Raw genomic sequence first — 15464 nt, forward strand, 5'->3', positions numbered from 1 at the left:
TTCCTCGAATTAAGTGAGCACAATCTTCGGTTTATCATAGGTAATGTCAATGTCAACACCTCAGTAGATTGACACTGATAAAAAAACGCCGAATGCAGATGCTATAGGAAAATACACCAGAACACCTTATCACTGACTGCGTCCAGACGACAATAAAGTCTATCCAACGACAAAATCCTTGACAGTGATAGATGTGTCTGTCATTTTAATTTCAAAGTAGTTTATTTTATTTTACAAAGAAATAAGTTGGTACAATTGGAACGCATAATTAATATTGTGATTAATATATTTAAATTTTAAGCGACAAGTGATTACTTCAAAATATTGTGAAAAAAAAACTGTATAAAAATGAAAAATCTAATCTTGGTTAATTAACTTAAATCTTTTTTTTTCTGCAGTACTAAAATGTATTATTTACCTATCGTGTGATGTTATTTTACAGGTACTCCAGTTCTTCATATCATATACGATACCTACAACTTTATATGTGGCTCTCTCAACAACTCTTTGGCCATAGTCTCTGGCAAACTGTATTTCTGGCGGTCTCTGTGCACCGAATATTAACTGTAAACTATGGTCTCGGTCAACACTTAATTTTCCCTCGAGTTTTCTTCCACTTCATTTTAAAAAACACGAAACAAGTAACAACACAGTCCAAAATGCAAAATGCAAAAAATTTATCATTTCTATTTGACATAATTTGACATAAAATTATAACCTATAATTTGGCAAGAGTTTGACAACTCTCAAAAATCTTAAGTCGAGTTCATACGCATCGGAGTCCGTTTGTCGTTTATCGTTGCGTCAAGCCAATAATATTGAAATATGATCTGTCGTTTTTGAAATAAACCAATAAAGCTGGTTAAAAACAACAAAAGACGACGCATGACGTAACTTAAAAAATATTAGACATTTTTTTAGTGAAATAAATGGATTGGTATAGAAGTCATCTGCTTTTTTTCTGTCATCGTCTGTCGAAATTTTACATGAGAAAAAAAAACAGAGTATAGTTCGTTTTTTTAATCAGTTTTAATCATCTGCTGACGATGCTAAAAGAGATGGTTAGCGAAACGCGCGTCCAGTGCAAAAGTAAAGTTTTTGGTGTATTGCGGTAAATTATAATAAACTATGGTACGATTAATAATGGAGATGGAGAATTAACCTCTGTAAAACCGTCTCAGATACTGAGAAAATTTATATTGGTGCAAAACTTAGATCTTTAAATTTTCTAATTAAAGAACACGTGCATTATTTATAATTACAGCGCACATAGCATAAAGATTATTTAAAAAATGAAGATTTTTATCAACAGCATCATGGGATACAAAACCCACAGTAAACTTTAACAATGCAAAAATTGTAATAAAATTTGAAAGAAAAATAGAGCTTGAAACAACTCAGTATTATTATCTAAATGCATCTTGATATATCTCTTATAAAAGCCAGCCATCATAAATTAGTATAGAAATCATAAATTAACATATTAAGTAAAATGCATACGAAAATAAGGAAGCGCACTGTCAGTAACCCGAGTTTTTAATTATGTTTAATTTTTGTTGCGAAACTAGTTTTTACAGATCCCGACAAGCGGGCAAGCGCGTGTATTATTAAGACATCTTTATGTCAACATTAATTATACGCAAAACATGAACATTAAGCATAAATATGCACATTTGTTACGAGATATTTCAAGAATACTGGAAATATTCTTGCTTGGTTAAAGTAGGGTATGTTTAAAATAACCACATATTATTCTTCTGTAATGCGAGTGTGATAGTTTTGTCAGATAGCATCTGATAGAGTTATTTAATTTGATTATTAATATTCTTAATTTGGGAAACTAAATGAAACGGGTAAAAACACAAATTCTGTCATCATCATTATATACACTATATTTTGTGTTCAGTGGTTTTCGCTGTGTAAAATATTTTGTGTTTTGAATTATGTTTTTCTATATCCTTCTTACCTTTTTTGAATCTTCTGGTCTGTATGGACTTGTAAGTTGTTTATGTTAATTGCGGCTCGTTTGTTTGATAAATATGATTTATAATTATATATCTCTACAGAGTGTTTTTCAAAACTGGCTCACCACTATAACTTTTTCATTTTTTTTTCAGATAAAAAATTTGAAAAAATGAAAAGTTATAAGGGTGGGCCATTTGTGAAAAACATCAGGTATATCAAAGTATCTCTTTAAAATAATGAAGAAAGTGAAAAGGAGACACTATTTTCTATAAATCAAAAAATCAAATATGGTTAACTTAATTTGTTTTTCCATGATGTGATCTATGCTATTCAAGTGATTTGGATCTCTTCCACAACTCCCTCCAAAGTTTTAAAGGGCATCTGGACACTCATTTCTTCAAACGTTAATTGTTATCTATTTTTTCATCTATCTTTTGTTTCACATATATACACTTTTTTTTCTGTATTTTTTTTATATTTTATTAATTATTACTGTATTTCATATTAATATGTCTAAATTGTCTTTTGTATGGGTAAATACCTGTTAGGCAATAAAGTTATTATTATTATTATTATTATTATTAAACCTAACATATCGTGCAACTTGCTCATTCATTCTCTCAATTGCCTTTGCTTTACTTAATACAAATCCAATCTTATTAACCGCGATTCAAAATATATCATCGCGTGAATACGGACGCATCCTGTAAATCGGAGCCGATGGATGCTATTCCGATTTACGCTCGTTTTGTTTTAATCGATTTATCATACGTATAAAGGTAGGTGTTTAATATTAATGAGAAGAATTATTAGTCGCGAATTCACGTGTATCGGGGATCGGTGAAGGTGTTGAAGACGATTAAGAACCGGCCGGGTTATTATACCTCCCGATACCGATCTCGATATACCTATGAGGTAGGCATGTACCTTTTGAAGAAATATATCGATATACAGGTGTTTCTAGTCTAGGGTTGCCAACTTTCAAAATAAAAAATAGAGGACACGAGTGTAAAAAAACGGGACAGACGAAAACAAATCTAAACCTCGCACACATGTCAAGAATTTACTCAAAAGCTTTATAAACGTTATACGGTTAGGGTTAGTGTTTTTATTTTGCATTGTACGGATAATGGTCTTTTTTATTTTCTTAACGCATCCACCAGTACTTCTTGTTCGTAAATATATATTTTCTGTATGAACGAATACAACTAGCGAAAGAGATGCTGTTGCTAGATTAGCAATTTTATTAAGCACTAGCGTGTACCCGCGACTTCGTTCGCATCGAATTAATCATTTGTAATGGTGATGATAAAGCAAAGCAAGAATTTCCATTAACATAGGAACTGGATAAAATTTTCTCAAATTTATGTCGGCATAAGAAAAAAACAATATGGCGACATTATTATATAACTTGGTAATATTTGAGGGGTAGTTTCATCTCGTTGGAATTTGACTTTCGAAAAATCCGTTTGCCAAAAATAAGCTTTTTACGTCAAGCAGTTTAAGCAAAATCGTGGTTAATCAATTACCCAACTTTTTTTGGAACACCATCTATGCTTTTTTAAAAAATTTCAAAATATGTAAAAAAACAAAATAAATTATGCGTGGAGGTTTTCCTGAAAGACTAACCGTTTTTTAAATAACAAATATTGTAATATTTGAGGGGCGTTTTCACCCTCTTGGAATTTGAGATTCGAGAAACCCCTCCTTATCGAACCTCTACACCCCACAGTCAATCCGTTTGCCAACAATCAGCTTTAAAAACGTCAAGCAGTTTAAGCAGAATCATGATTACTCAATGGTCATATTTTATGAAACACCCTGTATAAATTTTTAAAAAATCTTAAAATATGTATAACAACAAAATAAAATATACGTGTTTAAGAGTTTTTCCGAAAAACTCACTCAGGTTTTTAAATAAAAAATATTCTAATATTTGAGGGGTGGTTTCACCCCCTTAGAATTCGAGTTTCGAAAAATCCCTTCTTATCGAACCTCTACACCCTAAAGTCAATCCGTTTTCCAAAAATCAGCTTTTTTCAAGCGCTTTAAGCAGGATCGTGATTAATCAATGACCAGATTTTTCGAAACACCCTGTATACATTTTTAAAAAATCTTAGAATGTGCAAAAAAACAAAATAAAATATACGTGTGTAAGCGTTTTTTACGGAAACTTGTCCGTTTTTTAAATAAAAAATATTGTAATATTTGAGGGGTGGTTTCACTCTCTTGGAACTGGAATTTCGAAAAATCCAAATCCCTTCGTATCGAACCCCTACACTCCAGAATCAATTGAGCTTCTTACGTTGAGTGGTTTGAGCAAGATCATGATTAACCAGTGAGTCAGTCACTTAAGGATTTTATATATTTGTATAGATTGGACAGGAACGAATGTCCAAAAACTGGTTAGAATAGCAAAAAGACGAGAATAATTCGCTGGAGTTATCGCCAATCTTCGCTGGGAAGAGACACCCCAAGAAGAAGAAGAAGTACATTGCTTTAGTTTCGTGTAACTAAATATTACTCCATAAGTAATCATGCGTTACGAAGGACCAAAACTGTCATTTTGATATTCTTTATTTCATAACATTTAATGTCTAGATGTTTCACCAAATAACATTTTTCGTCTTCACTTGGTATTTTGTATATTACATTTTTTTTTTTTTCAGTGTTAATTGGCTTCGTGTAGCATGTTAAAAAAATCGGATGCCAATAAAAACTAGACACCTCCATAGTTTTTTTACTATATGTTTGGACGTCACTCTATATCGATATTCTGGAACGTCCCTATTTTTCAATGCCGTTCTCCATATACCTACGGGGTATATTCGATTGGTATAAATTTATTTGATATGGAAACACGCCAGCTCTTGATTACCCATAACGCGTCGGCCGGGTTAGTTGTGTTTTATTTTCGCTGCGAATTTCCTTAATGATTTATCGATGGAGTTCTCTTTTACGTTTCTTTTTCGTTCGTCATTAAATTTATGTTTTAATATTATTGCACCGGCATAAATTTTGCAATTTCGATTTTTTCGAAGCTTCGTAACGAGCCAATGCAATGGATGGATGTATTTTAAATTTCTTATATTTGCATCAGGTGTCGAAAGATTTTCAATCAGTATACAGTGTGCTAGTAAGAGTTCTCTGTTATTATAGTTGGATATTACAACAGCAATATAAAAAACTAATTCACCACAAAGGATCAAAATACTTTACTTTTAAACACTGGACGTTGATTAAATCCGAGTTAAAATCAGTTTTAATCATCTGCTGATGATGCTAAATGGTTGTTGGGAACATGGGAAATCCTATGCAACTTTTGAAAAAGATAAACATAGAAGACCCTGTACAGGGTGTCCCATTTTAGTTGAAATCTTACGGTATATCCGTTATTAGTGAAGATAGAAGGGTGCGGTTGGTACCTAGGTTGGCACAAACCTGTCTCACTTTTTTATCAAATGGAAGATGCTGTAAACAAAATTTTCTTAGCCCTCTCCTTTTCTGAGCGACCCTGTTGCAATTTGGGACACCTCCTGTATCTGTTATTGTTAAAGGTATCGAGTAGGTGAAAATTGTTTATTGCAGAACTTTTTATGTAGAATACACTGGTGTAGTCTGTTATTCTACGAAAATAATATTTTTAAAGATATGAACTAAAGTTATGTTTTCTTAAATGGAATAACCTATATATTTAAAAATTATATGATCTGGCTTTCCATAAGCTTCTGAAAAATATATATCACTATATTTATTTTCACTATTTACTGCAATATTTTGTAAAACTTGGAAAATAAGTTCGTCATAATAATGCTTTTATTTATTCACTATTCTAATAAACAATATGCATTCCTTCAGAAACTCTCTATTTTTTTATCTAGTAATGCTAAAATAACACTCTATAGTCGATTAGAGAAAACAGTATGATTCATTGGCAAGCGATGTAAATATTTGTGATCAGGTAAAATTGTGATGTAAGAGGAGGCTTAGCTCGGCAGGCGGCAGGTCAGTCAGTTGTTGATAGGCCGGCCGGCTGTGTAGTGTTGTGTTTTGTCACAGAGCTGACATTTGGAAGTAGCGAGTCTTTTGACTATGGAAGTAGAAAACCTCTTGTGACGTCGTTCCTTCGAGGATGGTCTTGAGAGTTTGAGGTCTCTCTTGCTTCTCGATTGAGACGGTGGGGCGTTGTGTGAGGACCCCAATTAGCCTCATCGTTAGGGATGCGAATCTGTTTAGCGGCAGATTTGCGTCCGGGGGAAGCCCCTATACTATTTCAGGTGACACTAGCTAGTTGTTGAAGATTATTAACCAATAGATCCGAATAATATTTGAATTAGATGGAAGATATGGAATGGGATATATTGAATAGAATGTCAGTGATGTCAGTGGCTAGGGGGCGGAGTACCAGTAGGCCATGATTGATAATAAAAGAAACTAAAGAATTATTAAAAGTTTACTGTTATCTGTCTCTTAGAGCCATCGCCACTAATAAATTCTTTATATATTAGGGAAACTTCACTCTCTACCGCCATTTGTAGATCTTGGAAGCTATCGTACCGGAAATATCTAAAATTTTCGGTACGATAATTCCTTTAGCTATAATTTACGTCAAATATACTGTCAGCAAGATGGGGCTCCCCCTCACAACTTTGAAAATATTAGAATTTTTTAAAATTATTATTTCTCAGATCGATTTATTGATTCCTCATTCCCGGATTTGTCCGTTCCCGATTTTTAATTTTGGAGATTTTTGAAATATGAAATATATTGTGGGAACTAGGTACAACAATGTCGAATACCTGGAAAATGCTTTAATAATGCAAGCTTTTAGATATTTGCAAACCCATCCCCTTATAATAAATTCCGTTATAAAAAAAAAAGAAAAATATATTTAGAGATTAAGTGGTAACAGTTACCACACGTGTTCCATTCGGAAAGCTAACTTTAGTCCATATTTTCAAAAATATTTTTTTCGTAGAAAAACAAACTACACCACCGTATTCTACGTAAAAAGTTCTAAAAGAATAAGTTTTCATCTTCTCGATGTTATCGAGGACAATAACGGAGATACAGGGGCTGCCCCAAATTGCAAAAATTTCGAATAGATCCTGTAACTCAGAAACGAATGAAGGGCTATGAAAATTTATTTTGACAAAAAAGTGGGACAGGTTTGTGCAAACCACATCCTCCTATCTTTACTAATAACAGAGATACCGTATGATTTCAACCAAAATGGGGCACCTTGTACATACATCCCTCTTTATACAAATTTAAGCATAAAATTAGCTCTAACGATCGAATCGCAGTTCTTCAATTAAACCTTTTACGAGGTTTATTTTACTTAATATTAGTCGCGGAGCGCGGCGAGCGCATTTTGTCATATACCGGGCCCGATGGCGAGAGACATTTGCATAAAATTATCATACCATTAGTTTGAGCGGAGGAAAACACCGAGAGTAAATCATACGCGATCGAGGCAACGCGAAACGTAACAAGAAAAGCCGAGCACCTATGGCTAATCAAGCACCGGAATATTACCATATCAAATAAATCGAGACCATACTGAATATACTTAACGTACTTATACTTGCTTAGAATAATGATATATGAACGTATGTGTTAGCTTACAATAAAGGAGACTGTTATTAAGTAGTAAGGAAATTGATGAACCGATTATTGAGGCAACGGCCCAGCTACGTCGAAACACCGGTTCCCATCAGAACACCGAAGTTAAGCGACGTAAGGCGATACTAGTGGATGGACGGGTGACCGGTTCGAAACTCTGCGTATCGTGCTGTTGTCCAATAAAGGCAAAAGTGTAAAATCTATTGACACACACTGCTCATTCACGCCGGTTCGAGGCCGGATGAGATCGGATATCTCGTGAGTAAGAGTCGATTTAGACACTTGCCAAATCGGTAGGCCATTGACCATGATATGACCGAGGACCGCGGTTCGGATTCCACGTAAACAAAGTAGGCCCCGTCCAGATTAGCCCTGGCAGTCAAAAAAGGAGACGTTAACTTCAAATCTTTACTTTACTTTTGTAATTTATTGAAGAAATAAACGTGCGTACATCAGATTGTACGGAGATGTAAACAATGCTTGAAATAGTTGTCAATACTGTATTAGAGGATTTTAGGATTGGTACTAACAAATTATCGATCGAAAAATGTTACCTTATTGATATCAATCAACTCATTGATATCAATCCTTATGGCTTTTCTTTATTTTCTTGAAAATTTACAAGGTCTGTCCTTGGTATTGATGAAATAAACATATTTTTTTAATGTAAAAAATTACTATTTTTCAATAAAACTGTAGTGTTTTATATGAAATAGGAACTTTCATATTATTTTGGGCTTATTTTCATCCCGGCATTCAAACAAAGTTACAAATTGAACAAAATCGGCGAAGTAACTTTTAATTATTACAGAATGCCAGTTTTGAGCAATTTCAAAGGTTATCATCATCATTTTCAGCTTATTCAACCATTTCCAATTATGATGTAGCCTCCCTAACATAGTTAGTTACTTTCTTTGTAGTTGGACCCCTTCTTCTAGGTTCCCTTCTTTTTGTGGTCCATCTGTTGTCCGTTCTTCTTGCCAGGTGTCCCGCCCATTGCCACTTGCGGGATTTGATTCTGTGGATGACATATATTACCTGGATCTTTTGTCGTATCCACTCTATTCTTTTACGGTCTTTCTTGGTTATTCCCGGCATATTTCGTTCCATTCGACGTTGTGCGATCTGCAGTTTCCTTCTAATGTCCGTTTTAAATGTCCAGGTTTCGCATGCATAGGTCATGACTGGTAGTACACATTCTTCGAATGTTTTCTTTTTTAGATAAAGTGGTATTCTACATGAATAGAAGATGTCCAAGCCAATGTTCTAATAGATGATATATACACCTATGGAGAGAGTACAAAAATATAAATATCTAGGCAGTTGGTTGACCGAAAACTTGGATCAATCAGCAGAAATAAAAGCTCGAATAGAAATAGCCAGAGCATCCTTTGTAAAACTCAAAAAATGTATCTGCAGTGGAGACATCAACTTAAAGCTTAGATTAAGAATGCTAAGGGGTTACATATTTGCAACTCTACTCTATGGTTCAGAGGCTTGGGCACTTAAAAAGGCCGAAATGGAGAAGCTTGAGGCATTCGAAAGATGGTGTTATCGGCGTTTGCTGAGGATTGCATGGACTGACAAAGTTACAAATATAGAACGGCGACGCAGAATTCAGAAGTACGAAGAGATGATTAACACCCTTAAAAAGAGAAAACTTGAGTACTTTGGACACATAATGAGAGGACCTAAATATGACCTGCTGCAGAACATAATAGAAGGAAAGATAAAGCGCAGAAGGAGCCAAAGAAGAAGAAGAGCATCATGGCTCAAGAATTTGGGAGTATGGTTTGGAATGACTTCAAACCAGTTATTCAGAGTAGCCGTTAACAAAGTTTGCCATGATGATTTCCAACCTCCATTAGGAGATGGAACTCGAAGAAGGCATCCTGCATTTGAATATGATTGAGTTTCTTCCATAAGTACTCCGCGCTAATGTAATTATTCTGTTAATTTCTGGTAGTAAAGATTCCGAGCTGTGTATTAGTAGCTTATGTATTCTTCTACTATTTCCAGTGTTGTGTGTTTTATTAGAATATCTTTTCTGTCTCCAAGTTTTTTTTGCTTTTTGCTTATAGGACTATAACTTCTTCAGGACTATTGGCAATTAGGACTGTCATCAGCGAATCTTAGATGACTAAGATATTCTTCAAATTTTAGGTGAATTTTATTTCATATTGAATACCTTCTCACAAACATTTTGTTTAAATAGAACTAATTTGTGATACCTTAATATGCGTTTTATTATCAAAATTTATTGCGAGCCCTTAACTAAATCTAAACTTTTCAATAAACTTAAGAATTCAATAATTAAATTAGAAAACTTTCAGTTTAGTTTCTTTTTTTTTTGTTTAATTCCACATTATTACGGAAAATGCATTTAAATATCGTCAAAAATATTTACACATCTTTATGTAGTTTTTGGTTTGTTTTGACGCTAGTAACTAATCAGCCTATAAAATAAAACTATGGTTTAAGAGACGTATGAACGATGTCTTTAGGGTACAATATCTTTAGGGATCAATTCCGTAATGAATCCATGCAGCAAGGACTTTGACTTACTGTATTTGGTTGAAAGGGAAGAACAATGGAAACTGTAAAGAGAGAGTAGAGAGACAATGAGCATTATGGAATAAATACCACACTAGACACTCTTTCCACTGAATTTTCTAATGCGAGAGCGGATTACTGTATAACCACAGTATAACGCAGTAGTTGGAGCAGAGTTACTACTAATACACTGCTAGAACACTGCCGGTAGGCTTAAACACTGCTAGGTACAGGTCTAACAGTGTTTATGAAGATTTTTCCCTCTCCCTCAAAAATGTTTAGCTTGTATACTCACTTCGTTTACTTTCAAACTGACGGTAAAATCTAAAACCTCCAAAAATTAATCTGGTGCCAGTTTGCTCCACCCAACAGACGCGCAAGTCGCTTCGTTCGGAATCAATTAATCGAAACCAAATTAGTTTTTCCATCTCCGCCGTCTATCCGTTGCTCCGCGCACAAACACGCAATTAAGTCTTTAAATTAACACTAATTTTATTGAAATGTATGCGCCGATGACATCGCTGATAACTGGGACCGCGAGCGAGAGCGAGCGAGACGGATAACAGAAATAAATATCCGAACGGAGGCCTGGAAAGATAAATATCTCAGAAAACCACGAAATATCCACAAGATTACCGACATAAAATGTGATAGAACAAAAAAAGAGAGTATAATGTCTTGTTATAAGTCGTACACTGATAAAAAAAGTTAGACTTGAACTAAAGTCGTCATTGTTCTTGAAAAAAAAATTTAGTGGCAAGAGAATTTATTTTAGCGTAAAAGAAAATATGTTCCCTCAAGAAAAACTCTCTTAATTCAAGAAAACTTGTTCTCTTGAAAAATTCGAAAATTTCTCTTGAATCTATTTTCATTCAACCAAGTGCAAGTTACTTTGTTTTAAGATAATAACAAAAATATGCTAGGAAGTACTTCATTCAAGAAACATGGCCATTTTTCCAATAGCTAAATACTCTTTTGATGAAAAATAATGACACGCAAAGACGATGGCGAAGGATGGTATATACAATCAGTCGGCAGTCGGATCAGTCTCACGTCGCATTTGATAGGTCGCATCATATTACGCAAGGGTTTTGTTGCTTGGAATTTTCCACTTGGAATTTTGCATAATTTGTGATCGTTATTGTTATTGATCTCACAAATTAGTGATCGTTATGTGTATTTGTCATTTTTTATGGACAAATTTTAGGATATATGGATTCTTTAAAGGAGTTTCTGAAAAAATGGAAATTAGAGCGTTTATTTGCTTTATTTGGAGGTAAGAGACATTTACCTAATGCACCTGTTTAGATAATACATGCCTGACTATAGATAGAATAAGAATATAGGTATCGATTTTTTTATGCAAATAATTACAAAAATTTTAGAATTTCAAGTCGTCGTATTAAAAAATTCAAAATGCGACCAAAGCTTATAATTTTAATAATTTGTTTGCTTTACTTTGATTAATCGTGATGTAACATTTTTTTGTAATTTGTAGAGTGATGAACCACCCAAGAAGCAGAAATAACTACCTACTATCGAGGAAAATAATATCACTTTATTTACTACAGACTAGGAAAACCTAAATTTATCAGAAAATAATATACCTCGTAATATGCCTGTATGCCTGTATATGATGTATAGACTTCTCTTAGATCAAAATAAATTTTAGTTGAGTCAATGGTATTCGCTATTGGTTTAAGAAAAGTGTCTCTTTAATCAAGAAATGTCCCTTTTCAATCAAGAATTTTTGCATGAATCAAAGAGACTATTGTTCTTGTAGCAAGAACTTCTTTGCATATTAATTTTGGGCTAAGAGTGAAATACTTTGGACAGATAGATTCTTCTATTCTCTAAAGTAATTTTTTAAAGCTTATGAAAAGAGAGATAATGCTTTGGGCAAAGAAACGTCGTTCTTGGCCCTATTGAAAAGCGCTAATCTTTTGGGTCAAAGTCATATTCATTTCGACTGAGAGATCCTTTTTTCAATGTATTATTCTAAAACTTACTTGCTTCATTAAATTGAAGTACATATTTTAAATCAGATTAGATTTTTGTGGCCTATTTCGTTGCACTTTTTTCATATCCAATGCGGTCCTCTTCTGATTTCTAGGTTACATTCCTCCAGTCCTATCCTTTTAAAAAAAATATAGCAACTTGAAGACTGATTCCCCAATATACAGGGTATTCCGAAAACTTTGGTAGCATATTCTACAGGTAAAAATAAGTAAAAAAGTTCGTATAAATGTACGTCCTAAAATGTTTAGTTTCGGAGAGACAGGGTTTAGAAATTTCATTTTTATTTCGATTTTTTCAAAATAATTTTTGAAGGAACGTTAATATTTAAATGAAAATTGGTTTCTGGAAGTTTTTTGACATGAGAAATTTGATTTTGTTGTCAATATGACTCCTAAACTCCTAGGTATAGAGTCAGGCACCAATATTTAGACTTGAACAAAAGCTTTAAACAAACATCATGGGCATAAAATGCAAACGATAAGGAAGTGATTTACGAGAAAAAAAATATACTGTGCTTAGTACGGGAGTATCTGGAAAGAATTTAGTTTTCACGTTAAGATTTTGGTTAAAATAATATTACCGACTATAAACCATTAAAGGTCAGACCAAAGACGAAATCGTGTTTTATACCAGTCCAAATAAATATTTTTGGCCTCTGCTCAATATAATAAAAATACGGCGTCAGCGATGGTTATAAAATGAAGATCGCTGTCATTTTATATATAAAATTATATAGGGAATGTCATCGATATTCATTTCCAAGCCAACTGGAAGCCATTTTTTTTTCGATCATGCGGTATTATATACTATTTATTATGATTATTAAATCGGAATTAAAATATGGCTATAAAATATTAAATTGGTATTAAGAAGTCGTTAATAAATAGTATATATGAATTGGATTGATAATTTAATATTATTGGTAATTAATGTCAGAAAGTGTTGATAAACAAACGAATGAACTGTATATTTCTTTTTCTGGTCCCTTTAGTAATTGTCCGGCCAAATTATCGCCGTTAATGCCAGTTACGATTCTTGTTTTTATGAAACGTAAATTGTGCATGTGGTTCGTTCAAATGAACGAATCGTGGGAGTCGATTCAATATGAGAAATTGAATTGTGTGATTCGATTCACTAAAAAGAATCGTAATGCCCATCACTATTGTAGGTTAACCACTTTTTTTCTGGATTTTTTTTGTAAATGCATTTGCAGCCAGTGTTCTGACCAATGAACGACATTGATGAGTCTTGTTCGGCCATTCCATCTGCCTTTGTAATCTTTGTGCTTTAGTACGTAGTATTTACACGGTACATAGTATTTGGAATATGGAATACAATACATCTTAAATTGACATCCTAAGATTCTTTTAAATTAACTATTTTTTATTAATTAAGATGCTTTAAATCCGCACTTATTGATGAACCACCACTTTAAGCTTGTATGGGTTTAATTATAGAAAATATACATTTTAATTGATAACAAGTATATTGGTTGTCGCGAACACCGGTTGCTTTGCGTCTAAGTAATTTATCAAAGTAGTTCAATTTTTACATGAATTTAAATGCGCTAATTAATTTTCTTAAGTGGTCGATATTAATCTGTATATATAAGCAATTATCCTATCAGATACATAGATTTCCGACATTTGAAATTATAATTGTCATTTGCGAGGTAGCTATACAGTAACCTTATAATATATTTTTTTATATTAATGCGTTAAAAAATGTTTTCGTGTATTGTCATTGGGTACTTTTAAAAAATGGATAAGGCTGGTTTTGCCAAGGGTTTTGCAACTTGACGCCTCAAATATACAGGGTGTTTCAAAACAAGTGCGAAAAACTTCAGGGGGTGATTCCTTGTTCAAAATAAAGGGTAGTTTATTCATAAACGTTGGGTCAAAAGTCAACCATTAGGGAGATATCGCGGTACAAAGAGGGCGGAAATATAATGTTTTTATTTTTTATCTTGAAAACGAAAAGAGATAGACTAATAAAATTTTATGGAAGCATTACTGTTATGAAAACACACTTTCTGATAATTTTTTCACTTTTTTAAAATGAGTGGAAGGGGTTGAAATAAACTACCCCTATCATTCTTGTTAACGAAATTTAAAGAAAAATCTTATCAAACACATGCAAAAAATTAATTTGGATAGTTTAGTTTGTTTAGAAACTTTTTTATCTCTTGTATTTTTTTGATAAAACTCACCGATTTGAAATTAAAAAATAAAATGTAAAGCATTACATGTCAGGACAAAAAACATTTTCTGATAAAGAATCTAGTGGGCTGCTGTAATTTTTTTATGAAAAAATCTAGTCGGTCGCTGTTACTTTTTAGGATGTTCCTTATATTATTTTATTTGACATTACTCTACTGCAATACGTTATTATCTAGATGATTATTATTATCGTTATTATCACTAGATTCTTAATCTAAAAATGCTTTTTGTCCTGACATGTAATGCTTTACATTTTATTTTTTAATTTCAAATCGGTGAGTTTTATCAAAGAAACACAAGAGATAAAAAAGTTTCTAAAAAAACTAAACTATCCAAATTAAAGCATTTGCATGTGTTTGATAAGATTTTTCTTTAAATTTCGTTAGCAAGAATGATAGGGGTAGTTTATTTCAACCCCTTCCACTCATTTTAAAAAAGTGAAAAAATTACCAGAAAGTGTGTTTTCATAACAGTAATGCTTCCATAAAATTTCAATAGTCTATCTCTTTTCGTTTTCAAGATAAGAAGAAAATAAAAACATTATTTTTCCGCCATCTTTGTACCGCGATATCTCCCTAATGGTTGACTTTTGACCCAACGTTTATAAAACAAACTACCCTTTATTTTGAACAAGGAATCACCCCCTAAAGTTTTTCGCACTTGTTTTGAAGCACCCTGTATATACAGGGTGTCTCAGATTTTAATCGGGAAAATTTAATAGACGATAGAACTTGCAAAAATAAAACAAAAAGTTCATATCAACTTGTAAGATTTAAAGCTTCCTTTTCGAGATACAGGGTGTAAATGTTACTTAAAAAAGAAAAAAAAATTAAGATATTTCAAAAAATAATTAATGGATTTGGATATAACTTGACCCGTTTATAATACTTACCATGGGACTTAATTTCATGTAATTAGATTTAAGTTTAATTGCCAGGGGCGGCGGTGGGGCATCACTGTTAAATTATTTTAAAGGAAAAAATAGGCACGCCACTGCTTTTTTAGAAGTTTAATATTATTTTTGGATTTAGTAATTAAAAATATTATTTTTTTGTCTCATGACTTTTTCGCCTATCTTGCTTA

General features: G+C 32.9%; 1 protein-coding gene across 4 annotated transcripts in view; it reads left to right on the top strand.

Moving 5' to 3' along the window:
• LOC115879810 (protein dead ringer) overlaps window positions 1-15464 on the top strand; it is a 433611-nt gene that overhangs the window by 249139 nt on the left and 169008 nt on the right. The window lies entirely within an intron of this gene.

Source organism: Sitophilus oryzae, unplaced genomic scaffold, assembly GCF_002938485.1.
Source record: "Sitophilus oryzae breed Bouriz unplaced genomic scaffold, Soryzae_2.0 scaffold_1588_pilon_pilon, whole genome shotgun sequence".
NCBI classification, from domain to species: Eukaryota; Metazoa; Arthropoda; class Insecta; order Coleoptera; family Curculionidae; genus Sitophilus; species Sitophilus oryzae.